We start from the raw sequence: 12,281 nt of genomic DNA on the forward strand, positions 1-12,281 counted from the left end.
TCGTCTTCCTCCTGAAGTCCATCACCATCTCTCTGGTCTTGGCCATGTTCAGAAGAGGGTCATTTCTACCAGCCCACTCAACAAAGTCATCCACTCCTGCCCTGTACTCCTCCTCCTGTCCATCCGTAATACACGCGACCACTGCAGAGTCATCAGAGAACTTCTGCAGATGGCATGACCCTGCATTGTACTGGAAGTCAGTGGTGTACAAGGTGAACAGGAAGGGAGACAGAACAGTTCCCTGTGGGGCTCCAACGTCACTGACCACCTTACCAGACAGAAAACGGTCCAGTCGAACATACTGTGGTCGGCCTGTGAGGTAGTCAGTGATCCTGGAGACGGTGGACGCGTTGCCTCCACCACCCGCAGCGTCTCTCTTAGCAGCATTGGTTGGATAGTGTTCAATGCACTGGAGAAGTAGAAAGTGATTCTCACAGAGCCACCGGTTCCATCCTGGTGCGACTGAGCACGTTGCAGCAGTCGATGATGGCATCGTCCACTCCCACACAAGGCTGGAAAGCTAATTGCAGAGGGTCCAGCGATGACGTCACCTGCGGTGCCCACGAATGTGTCGTGAAAAAGTCCTGTGCGAATCCATTCTCTGCTTTTGTGCAAAAAAAAATCTGTCAATTCAATTAATGCAAACATCGCCTCACATTTACTCCTTTGCTTGTCAATAGTGATAATGTAGACCATTTAAATCCATTAGCAGCCTCTATGTACCCACAGCCATTTTGCGTTGGGCGTAGTTCTAAGGTCTGTGATCTGAATTGTGGAAATACGCTGTTGGACTCCAGACAGCCCCAAACTGCCCTTTTTATATGTTGTTTCATTTCCCTTCCTCAATGTAACTTCATTCAAGTTCCTTGCTGTCACACATTTAATTGCCATAGAACTAAAACATGTTGCCATTTATTTTACTGTCCATGCCCATGGGAGTGTGGTAGTTCTGTGAGAGTTTTATTGAGAACCACCATGGATCAACAATGTAACTGCTGTAGTAAAGCGTTGTGAACAGATTGTAACGGTAGTTCAGTTCCCCCATGCAGAGCAATCGATTGGATTATCCTCTTTTCAACATGATGGAGCTGCGAGTCAATCCAACACAATTTACTTCATTTCAAGGTTGATAGAAATATATAAAGTGTATACCTCTCAGACTCTGAATGAATAGCCAAGTGGAAGCAACACATCTGAAAAGCACTTAATCACATCACTCCCTCACCAGGATGTCTATGGGCAAGTATGGTATGAGTTAAATTTCCTTAAATGAAAAATCATATGGATGTATTTACAGTTTTCAGATATCCAGGGCGCACATTTAGCATACTTTTAGTATTGATTTGGGGAATAGCAGTGGCGCCTCCAAATTTGGACTGATCCTAGTTTTTTTATTGAAAGCTGAATGGCTCAGCAATTCTCATTGTGAATGTGATGAACTTTGACTAGCTCGCCAAGGCTTGCCTGACCGGTCTTGATTTGATATAGTGCAGAGGTGACTTCGGAGGCAAGCCGTCCGAAAGTGTGTTGAAGGTCTTCAACATCATCAGATTATTTATACACCACAAAGAAAGTGTTAAAATTACTGCCAGTTTGTTTTGGGCTCACGTCCTCTGGGTGCTCGCACTAAGGGCCTCACCATCTCAAATTCCTGGACTGAATTTTAGTTCAAGTGAGTTTCTGCAGATATCACTCCCGATATGTAAAATGTGGTCTGTTTTAAAAGGGAACTCTGAAGGAGTAGTCCTACATATGTGAGAACGTTCTATGAAGCCGCAGCGCTGATAAAGTTACACACATATATTTTGGTCATGTTGTATTGTAGGTAATGTAGGCATTACCAACAGTATAAAAGTCTGGTTTACTGGCATCTTTTTTAATCTTTTTTTTTTTACATTTTCGATCGCAAGTCTCACAATTTTATAGGAATTCAGTGCTAAATTAATATTATGACTTTAAGAAAAAAGAAACATGAGAAAGGATACTAATACTTGTTGACACTTTCCTCTGAAATCAATTGTATTACCGTCAACAACAAGACAAGTGGAGTATGTAAACTGCTATTGTATTAACAAAGTTGACTATGAAAGATCATTATTTGCCAATTTCAGCCTTTGTCTAAAGGACAGCCAACTCTGGCCTCATGGTCATCATGGAATTGGCTTTACTGTCAGCAGTACATATGCCTCTGCTGGTCTTGGATAGCACACTTCCCCTCTGAAACACCTTTTGGTCTCGCAGAGATTAAAGAGTATCCTATTGTCATGGTCAGCTGGATCACAACTCAAATAACTGTGACCTGAAGGTTGGGAAGCTATTTCCTGCCTCACTACTGGACAATTTAAGACCATCCCCTATAAATCTCATTTTTCAGCAAAGAAAAAAAGGGGAGGGGGATGAAATATGAGAAATACAATATTGGCATTGGTACCATAAGAGGGTATATTGCAGAGAAATAGATTGTGAAGATGTTGGCAATGGAAGTCGTTGAGGAAGATCACAGCAGATGGGCATGCTTGGTTTCTAACGCAGATGGTTTTAGAATATTTCTCCCAGATTTCAACAGTTAAGGGTTGATTAGCTTGCAGTCTGATTGTCTTGGATACAAGTAATAGTCTATAATACTGCATGGATTTAGGAAGGAATGCCTTGTCTGAGCCCTGATGATCCTTAGAAGACTGCATAGACTAGAATCACAACACAATTGCTAATGGCAGGGAACTGCATTGGTGGCTCTGCAGGGAAAGCAACATAGTCATCCCAAACTCAGTGTTACGTTTTCTTTTTGAGAAAACACAGAGCATTTCAGGACCTCAAATAAGTTGCTGCAACACCTTTCTTAAAATCAGATTAAGACCCACCCACCTTAGCATAAACACTATTAGCTCTTTCAGCACTTTTACCATAGTGTGTACTGTACTGCTAGCGCTGGTCGCACCGTTAGCTACAAGCTGCTGCGGCTCAGGCGCCGTCACGTTGAAAGTGGTTAAGAGTGTGTGTCATGCATCTTTAATTTGTATTTGTTTATCGGTCAAGATGTCTTGCTTTCAGACATTTCATTTCTGCACAAAACTATGCCAGCCCACGCCTAAAATTGTTGTTTGTTCCAAGGTGTCAGTGCGCAGGTTTATCCTGAAGACATGTTGTATTGTTTTCTTGACTTGTTACAATCAAGCTTGCAATCTTTTTTGTAATTAGTTCATTTAGAGGGAAAATACAAATTGAATGTTTGTGTAGGTGTGAAAGATTGAAGCAGAGGATAATCAAATACAAATGTGTAGCTGCATGATCTGCTGTAGGTAGACTGATATCCCAATGAAGTGTGCTATTTATCCTGAAGTGGTAGTAATCACAATGATGTGGCTCAAATTACTGAGGTAGTGCTCCAGACTAGAATACAATTACATTTTGTAAACCAATTTAGCCGAGCTGTTGTACAATTAAATCACAGGGATATTACTGACGCAGTTGTTCTAAATGGGCTCAGTTAGTAAATAGACTCTGCAGTAGTCACTTAATAAAACTGATACTATTAAGGAAACCCGATGTGCGTGCTGGTAGAGTTATGCAATGTGGTTACTTGAACCTCTGAGCCTTTGCATACAAAACACCAGCTATTACATTCAAAGGCATTGGAGCAGCTCTTAGCATAGACGAACTGACCCAGAACAAGGGATTGTTGCAGACTAAATACACAGGGGAACGAGGCACAGGTGGAAAAAATGAGGGCGGGGTCTGCAATCACACAGGAGGAAACAATGAGGGCCAGGGCCGACAATCACAGAGACAGGAAATGCAGGGAAACAGATGACACGAGAGACAGGGACTTCAAAATAAGACACAAAAACTCTGGATCATGACACTGCCAATCAGGCACGTGCACAGACATTTTGGGGGGCAGATGCTCAAACCAAAAAAAAGGGCACCCATCGGCAAAATGATTTTTATATTGATCGCTGTAACTTGAAGTTAGCAAGTAATTAAAACACATTGTGTTGTGAGAAGACATGAGAACTAAACAAAATGAAATGTTTCCTATTAACAATTACAGTTAGTTTCTATTTACAAAATGATAGGAGCGAAAATGCCATATAATAAACAAGTTACTAACCTCGACCGCTCGGTCATGCCGTGAAATATCAAACCTCTGTAAAAAAGTTATAAAGCCTCAGTCTGATATTTCCCGGCATGACCTCACTCTGGGTTAGTTATTACAAGTGTTGTTTTTTCTTGCGTTTACTCTTCTCAGCCTCTGCAATGCTCATACAAGATTGATCTTTGTAAAACTGGAACAGACAAAACAAAGAGAAACATACCATATAAAACAATGTGGTACAAGCATGTCGGGGCGAAATTCTCACAAGAACTCAAATAAATGCCACGTCGGATATCAAAACACATCTGGGGGGACTTGATGACAGAGAGTCATTTGTATTCTTAAATGCTGATGAATGAAAAAAAGGGGCTCCAGCAGAAAGGGCCCTTTTCTCATCCAGGGCAAGAGGGCTGGTGCTTGAGCACCACTAGGGCTCTATCTGTGCACGTGCCTGCTGCCAATGCCTCATGTCTTGTTGCCTGTATCCTCCGTGTGTTGGTTCAGCAGCTTAAAGCGTAGTTGTGGGTTCTTTATGCCGTTTGGAGTCCATTAGCCATATTTCGGTTTTGCTAACGTACAAAAGTGACAAGGAGGCACCTTCCCACAATACAAAGTCCATGGGGAGCGAGGAATTGATTTCCCCTCCGGTGTGTTCAGGACTTAATTGTGCTCTGTCTTTATATTTTATGACCAAATACCTATAAAACTATTAATATTCCCATCAGCCTAAACTGCAGTGCTAAATAGCTATTGTCTGAGTGCTGCGCTTCTGCAATGTCACAGTTGGTCGGGAGGGCATTATTAGCTCTAACTGCCATCCACAAATGGAGAGCAACTTCATTCTCTGCTCAGGTATACATCACTGCAGCTGTATCTTTACATAGCAAAGAATAGTTTGCTGCTATGTTCAGAATGGGTTGAGTGATGGATATTGTATTCAGTTTATCATTTTACACTAATATATCCTCAACACAGCAACCTGTTGATTAGTTATTGCTTTATGATCAGCATTATCTTGTGTTGGTTCAGTTTTTAGCACATAGACTGTGTATAAGAAGGGTTAGCGCTGTCACTTCACAGCTGGAGGGTTCCGGCTTTAATCTCGCTGGCCGGTTTGGGCTCTATATGGAGTTTGCTCATTTATTGATGAATGGTAATGTGAGGTGTCGATGTTGACTGCCTTAAAGTGCCAGCCCTTTGATAGTCTGGCAGTCTATCCAGGGTGTACTTTTCTTCCCCCTATATCAGCTAGGATTGGCTTCTGCCCTCATGCGGCCCTGGATACCAAAAGCGGTTACAGATAATCAAAGGATTGATGGATTTTCTAATTGTCTCTCAGTATGCAGTGGAACCATGTGTTCCTGTTCCTTTGGTCTTCCCATCAGCGGATTCCTGAAAAGAAAATTCTGGTAGCACCGCGGATTTGTGTAGAATAACCATTGATTTCCACTGCTATTGTCTCCCAGCTGCCTTCCCTCTGTCTGATGGATGTTTACACAGCAGCTCTGCTGTTGACATCATTCCAACTCCCATACAACCTCATTATAGACTCAAACATAAACACCCCCTTCTCATACACATTCATTTATAATGTGCTATACACAAAAAACTATCCAACCAGGCCAATTCAAACTTAACAATGAACACTGTTTGGCAATTTGTATTTATCAGGCTGCAAAAGGTATAATAGCCTGATCAGCAAGCTCTTTACACATTTGGACCAGGACTTGGCAACATCTTTCATAATTTGCCCTGACCCTTCTTGATAAGCCACTGGCTCATTCTTTTGCTCTACAGTTTCCTCTTTAAAAATCCTCACTGAGTAGGCTGCTACCAGGCCATGAGTCAGATAAAAATAAATAAAAAATTCACTGTGACGACTTATCTTTGTATCAAGAGTTATTCTCTCTCTGCGTCCGATGTGTTCACATTTAATCCCTTGGGCGCTCAGATATTGTCGACAAAGCCTCTGTGATCAAACACCTCAGAGGTAGGTGGTACTGACACATCACTTTAATGGTTCATCTACCTCCACTCAGACTGAACAATATATATTAGACTGTTCAAACCATTGCCATCAACTGTACTAAAAAAGACTGTGTCCTCTTGGTTTCGACACCTATCCTTTTCTTGCTACACTTCTCAAAGAGGAGAAGAAGGGATAGGAATAGTAGTGGACATACACTCTGTCAACAAATTAACAGGGCTTTAGCATCACAGATGTCATGCTTTGACATTGAATGGTCAAGAGCAATTTAATCTTGGTTAAACGAGGCCTAAAAGAGCCCCTGGGTGAAGAGAGTCACAGATGGCTCACAGACTCTCAGACAGCTGCTGGACATGACATTAAACCAGAGAGTCTGCAAAACCCTGCCTCCTCCCTCTGCCCCGTACAGGAAGGGACACGCTGAACCAAGATGGTGAAGATTGCTAAACATCACAGTATGTTAGCATACAGCATACAGCATCACTGTTTCTACAGCCTCAGTTAGCATGGCTGTAGAGTCTGGTCGTAATAGCCGACTTGACAGACGGTCGTGAGAAATCCGCTGATACCCTTCACCAGATCAAAAGTCACCCCCGTCCATTCTGTTAATCACAGTTGGGTGGACCCCGCTGTGGAGCTCACATTGGGGATTGTCAATTTCATTTACTGTCTCATAAAGCAGCGCCCGTTTGAGACTTAAACGGTGATTGCAGGCCATCCAGAGAACCAATAACAGCTGAGTGCTTGAATGGGAAGGGTATACCTTCATCCTCTGAACACCTTCACTCCCACTCAGCCGGAGCACTTTATCCTTGCCTCCATGTTGTCTGTCGTCTCGGACGAAGCTCCACTGCAGCTACTGCTTCATCGGATCGGGGCTGGTATTGTGATGTGCCCGGTCTTGATTTCACAGAAAGAACAGGGGCACTGTCTTTTCAAGAAGTCGGGATAATTTAATATTGGATCGATCTGGTATTTATGCACTTTGGATTTAAATACAGCCATGCTGAGACTTCTTCCTAGTTGACTGAAGATGTGTATGGACATGACAGGAGGAACCAATTACAGTCCAAAAAAAAGCAGGCAGATAGGGAGTGGATATTAGGTGAAATATAGCACAATTTAGCTGATTAATAGAAACTTTGCAGAATTCTCTCCTGGGAAAATATGCTGCTCAAAGCAATAGTTTACACCAGGCATCTTTTATGGAAATTATTCTTTCGATAATGCTGGTGTCTTTTCTCTTTCAGCCAAGGTGTCTGTGTGTGTTTATAAATGACGGAGTCTGGCAGTCAGACCATTTATATTTACTCTTTGCTTTTCAGCAAAGAGCAAAAATTAATGGTTGAATATTAGGTGCTTTTTATCTGACTGCCACATTTTGTCTAATTTTGTGTGAGAAATGCAGCTCTTTCCATTTGTTAAGCTAAATGAGACACGCAAGTACCTGGGCGTCTCCATCGACAGCCGACTGAACTGGAAGGCCAACATCAACGCTGTGTACAAGAAGGGGATGAGTCAACTCTTTTTCCTGAGAAAGCTTCGATCCTTCAACGTGTGCAGCAAGATGCTGGAGTTATTCTACCAGTCGGTTGTCGCCAGTGTGCTGCACTTTGCCATTGTCTGCTGGGGGAGCAGCATCGGAGCCGGTGACACCAGCCGTCTCAACAAACTGGTTAGGAAGGCTGGCTCCATCATCGGCTGCCAGCTGGAGCACCTGGAACAGGTGGTGGAGAGGAGGACGTTGAAGAAACTTGTGTCCATATTGGACAACCCGGACCACCCTCTCCACCACCTCCTACAGGGACAGAGGAGGACTTTCTCCAGACGTCTCCTCACGCTCCGCTGCCACAAGGACAGATACAGGAGAACATTCCTGCCGACGGCTATGAGGCTCTATAACAGATCACCTCTTGCCAGATCATAGTGCAATAACTACAACAATAACTGAATACTTACACTATGTTGATCTGCACTTCACACATCTCATTTGTTTGCACTACACACATACACACACATTTCATTTCATTTGCTCTGCACTCATACACACACTTTGCTTTTTGCACTCTGTCTATATTTAATATTTTTTGTATTTGATCTGTCAGTGTTGTTGTGTGTTGTGTATGCATGTGTGTTGTATATTTACATATATATTTTGTTTTGTATTTTACTTTTATTTTACTTGTATACTTCTATATCTTTCATCCCTGTTTCTTATATTTTGTGTTTTGTTTTTATTCTTGTGTGTTGCTGCTACTGTCACGACAAATTTCCCCTTGGGGATTAATAAAGTATATATCTATCTATCTATCTATCTATCTATCTACATATGAATGCATTATACGAGCAATCTGAGGACGCATTTGCCATTTGTGCAGCAGTGATGTTTTATGTTTTAACTCCCACTTCGCTCGCCGAGCTCAGTGACGGGCTCAGTCTAAGTGTTCCAGACCTCTCAGTCCTTCACAAGATTACAGGGCCCACAATGTAATAGAGGCATGTGCAAAGGTTGGAGGGCCAGGGAGGAGTCAGACAGGGCCGAGGTAATATCACCGTGTTTGCTGATCTTTATTGGGGGCGACACAGACAGAACCTCCCCCCTCCAAAAAAGCACGTAAACGCACGTACACACACAATACACACAGACACCCACACACACACACACACACACACACACACACACACATTTCCCTGTATTGATTAGTTGTGGAGAAAAAAGGGTTGAGGTCAGCAGGCATATGTCTGAATTTCTTTCTCTCTGTCTCTCACACTCCATTTATCTCTGTCTGATTCAATGCTCTCCTTCCCCCATCAGGGGGCCGTGCTTCATCCATAGATCTGCGACTCCCCTCCCCTGACCCGCTCAAACACTCTGCGGTTCCTTTTTGTCCGTCTCTTTGCCCTTCACTTGACATACATAAATCAATCACTCAATCCAATTTCATTCAGAGCAAAGCCTGATGGATTTGCCACTGAGCCGCCGTCGCCATAAAGTAACAGTATCCACAGGGTCATTACATTAGAAATTAAACGATGTGGTTATAACCATGGATTTGAGTTTGCTTAATTTTAAGTTTCTCCGTACGCACGTACAAGAGGAACAAAGAAAGATGTTTAAACAAATACCCAGCAGCCAGAGAGAGAAGCATTTCATGGCTCAAGCTCAGTGTGAAATGGGGTAAATGCAGTCATTTCCATCCTGGAGACTGGGACCCCCAGAGGGGCACTCGATTGTTTCAGGTACTCAAGATGATTATGGAACAAAAATAAAACACATTTCTACTAAGTAGATGGATAGTGGTTTTTTTCTCTAGATTTTTCCTCTCAGTTAAATGCTGATTGTTTCCACTTGCTTGTTATAGTAACACAACATGACTTTATGCAAACCAAACAATTAATTACCTTTTTTATTACTAAAATGGATTCAATTCATTCAAATATGTTGACAATCACTGTTTGAAGAAATAGATGCACATGAGCTCAGATGCAAGCCTTGAAATTTGTTGACAGTTTACGGCGATAATTTTTCACAAAATCATGTGTTTCATATCACCTTGAGATGTATCGGCATGGATACAGTTCTGAAATGAACACACAGAGTTTCATGACCACCTAAAAAATTTAGAATGATAAAATACATTTTTGGTACATTCATGATTTGATCTAGCCTCATGACTGTCGTCTATCGTGAGTCATTATTTTTTTTATTTGAAATTAATTGAAAAACACGATCTGGGCACATTTAAATGTTAAATGTTGTGCAAAAAAGGCCTCTGGCCGATATTTCTCTCACCATTCAGTGAGAGATTATCTCACTGGATGAGATAGCTCCAGCACCCCAACTAAGTGTGATATCGGGTGACAAGTTTATTTTCTTCTATTTTCAATGTTATCAATAATTGAATCATTATTCATTAACATCGTTAAAATGCATGCCATTTTTATGACAACAGTAACAAAAGGTTTGGAAACTATTGTTATTGTATGATTAAAGAAATCTAACTAAACCCACAGTATAAACCAAATCATGTATGCCAGCTTGTATCTAAAGTTACATTTGTAAACATAACATGACGCAATCTCCAGAAAATATTTTTCTCACTGTCTTTTGTGATGGTCCTGAATCCTCAACGCACACTCTGACAAACTACACTGAATGAAAACTGCAGGTTGTATGTACAACATTTAGAGTTCTTACCGACTTTTTTACAGTATTGTAAATGCAACATATGTAAAAGGTATACGACACATAAAGAGGTCAGAACTCGAGAAGGCAACAGCCACCATGGACCATTTGGATTTTCAGTACTCAACTGATTGGTGGCCAATCCCTTTTTCGGTAACATCAGGGAACAAGCCATGCCTGAATCTTTATGCTTTACCTCACAGATAGAGGTGATAGCTGATCAATAGTTGCCAGACACAATCAATCAATGCCCCCTCTCTCCCAACCCAACCCTCTTCAGACCCAGCTAGGCTCCGGGGCTGATTTGTCCTCCAGTGCATTCGTCATTTGTCTTTACATTTCAGTGCTTTTGAAATGCCCTTTCCTCATGTCCTTACCCCTTGTCAGTGATTTATTATGTGTGTCTTGTCATCACCGAGGACACGACAAGTTAATGCTCATTAGCACAAAGTCATTTAGTCTCACAGTCGTTTTTTTCCTCAAAGAAGTTGACACATTTGTACATGAATCAAGAGTTGTTCAAGTTTGCTGGTTCAAGAGTTGCCATTACAGACATGTCTTGCAACAAGAGTGGATGAGACTGATTTGCTCCCGCACTGATTTAATCTACTTAATTGTTCAATTTAACTTCATGAAAAGAATAAGAGAAAGTTAATTCATTTGCAAATGTAGTTCTTTTTCACTGCCGTGCAACAGTTTTAAGAAGGATTTTACAATTAATGCTTCATCAAACAATCTTTTTTTATTTAATGCATAATTTGATTCAGTGCCTTAGATTTTGAAAGACGTACAGTACAGAACCTCTTTCCTTCCTTTCTTTGCACTTCTGGGACTGTTTTTCTTTAGCTTTTTCATTTTTACTTCCATTGCTTCCCCCTACAGGCAATCCTCATATGCAGTGGACTGTGAAGGGACAAACAAATGCACCTTCATGCTCAAATACATGCATGGCCATTTACACACACAACATGCATACTGTAGAGAAAAAAAGTATTTATCATGCATGAAAGGGCAGTGTCCATGTCAATAATGTGCCGGTCACAGCTGGATTGAGAATGAACGTGGTCTCAACTTTTTAAAGATACGGCTATGAATTTTTTCAATGTTGTGGATGTATCAATGATGGCCTAGTTTGTTTTAATAACACATCATTTCCTACATTTGCAGTCCCTTATTATATTTTTACGTCCATTTTGATTTACTTTTATGACATTTGGCAGACACTCTCCTCCTGACCAACTCGAAAGGTGATCATTAAGACAACACCAGAAGATCAAATGAAGAAACATTTCACAGCAATCAAATTGTCTAAGTGATCTGCTGCAACTAATAGCATGACAAACTACACTGCAACTTCATAACATCTGTTCTTTTCTTGTTTTTTTCTTGTACTTTTAATTGAGTCATTGCCATAAGGCACAGGCTTTAGATCATAGGTGCAAAAATTGATTATCTGTTTAGAAAATACACACATATACAGTATCTGTAGAAACTGCATATTGTTCTCTGTTCTGCTGATGAAAGGTTAATATATTGATCTACACCGACACTGCTGATTGGTGAATGATTGAACCCAACATTCTCTGTGCTTTTGGGAATACTTTAGTCGGCGTGTACACCATCTGGTGTCTAAACACACAAACTGCAATCTGACACAGACATGCCAAGAACAAAAAGGCAAGAGAACAACACAGGCAGCCTTGTTTTCCCGTTGTCTTGCAAGAACAACAAAGTGAATGTGTGACATTCAATGACGAATGACATTGCTGGCTGTCCTCCACACATAAATAATATTAACCCTCTTTTGTGAAGAGTGACGGACATTTAATTGTGTATAAATCATTACGTCCACAGGAATCATGAGAGTTTTCTCGGGAGACATATGGTGTGGATAATGAATAATTCCTTGTAAAAAGGCTATACCTGCCAGTCATACATCTCTCAGACAGAAGAGGGTGAGAAACTAGAGCACAACATATATGCGGTCACATCATTTATCTTCATTCCCAAAA

The sequence above is a fragment of the Pseudoliparis swirei genome, chromosome 3 (assembly GCF_029220125.1).
Source record: "Pseudoliparis swirei isolate HS2019 ecotype Mariana Trench chromosome 3, NWPU_hadal_v1, whole genome shotgun sequence".
NCBI lineage: Eukaryota > Metazoa > Chordata > Actinopteri > Perciformes > Liparidae > Pseudoliparis > Pseudoliparis swirei.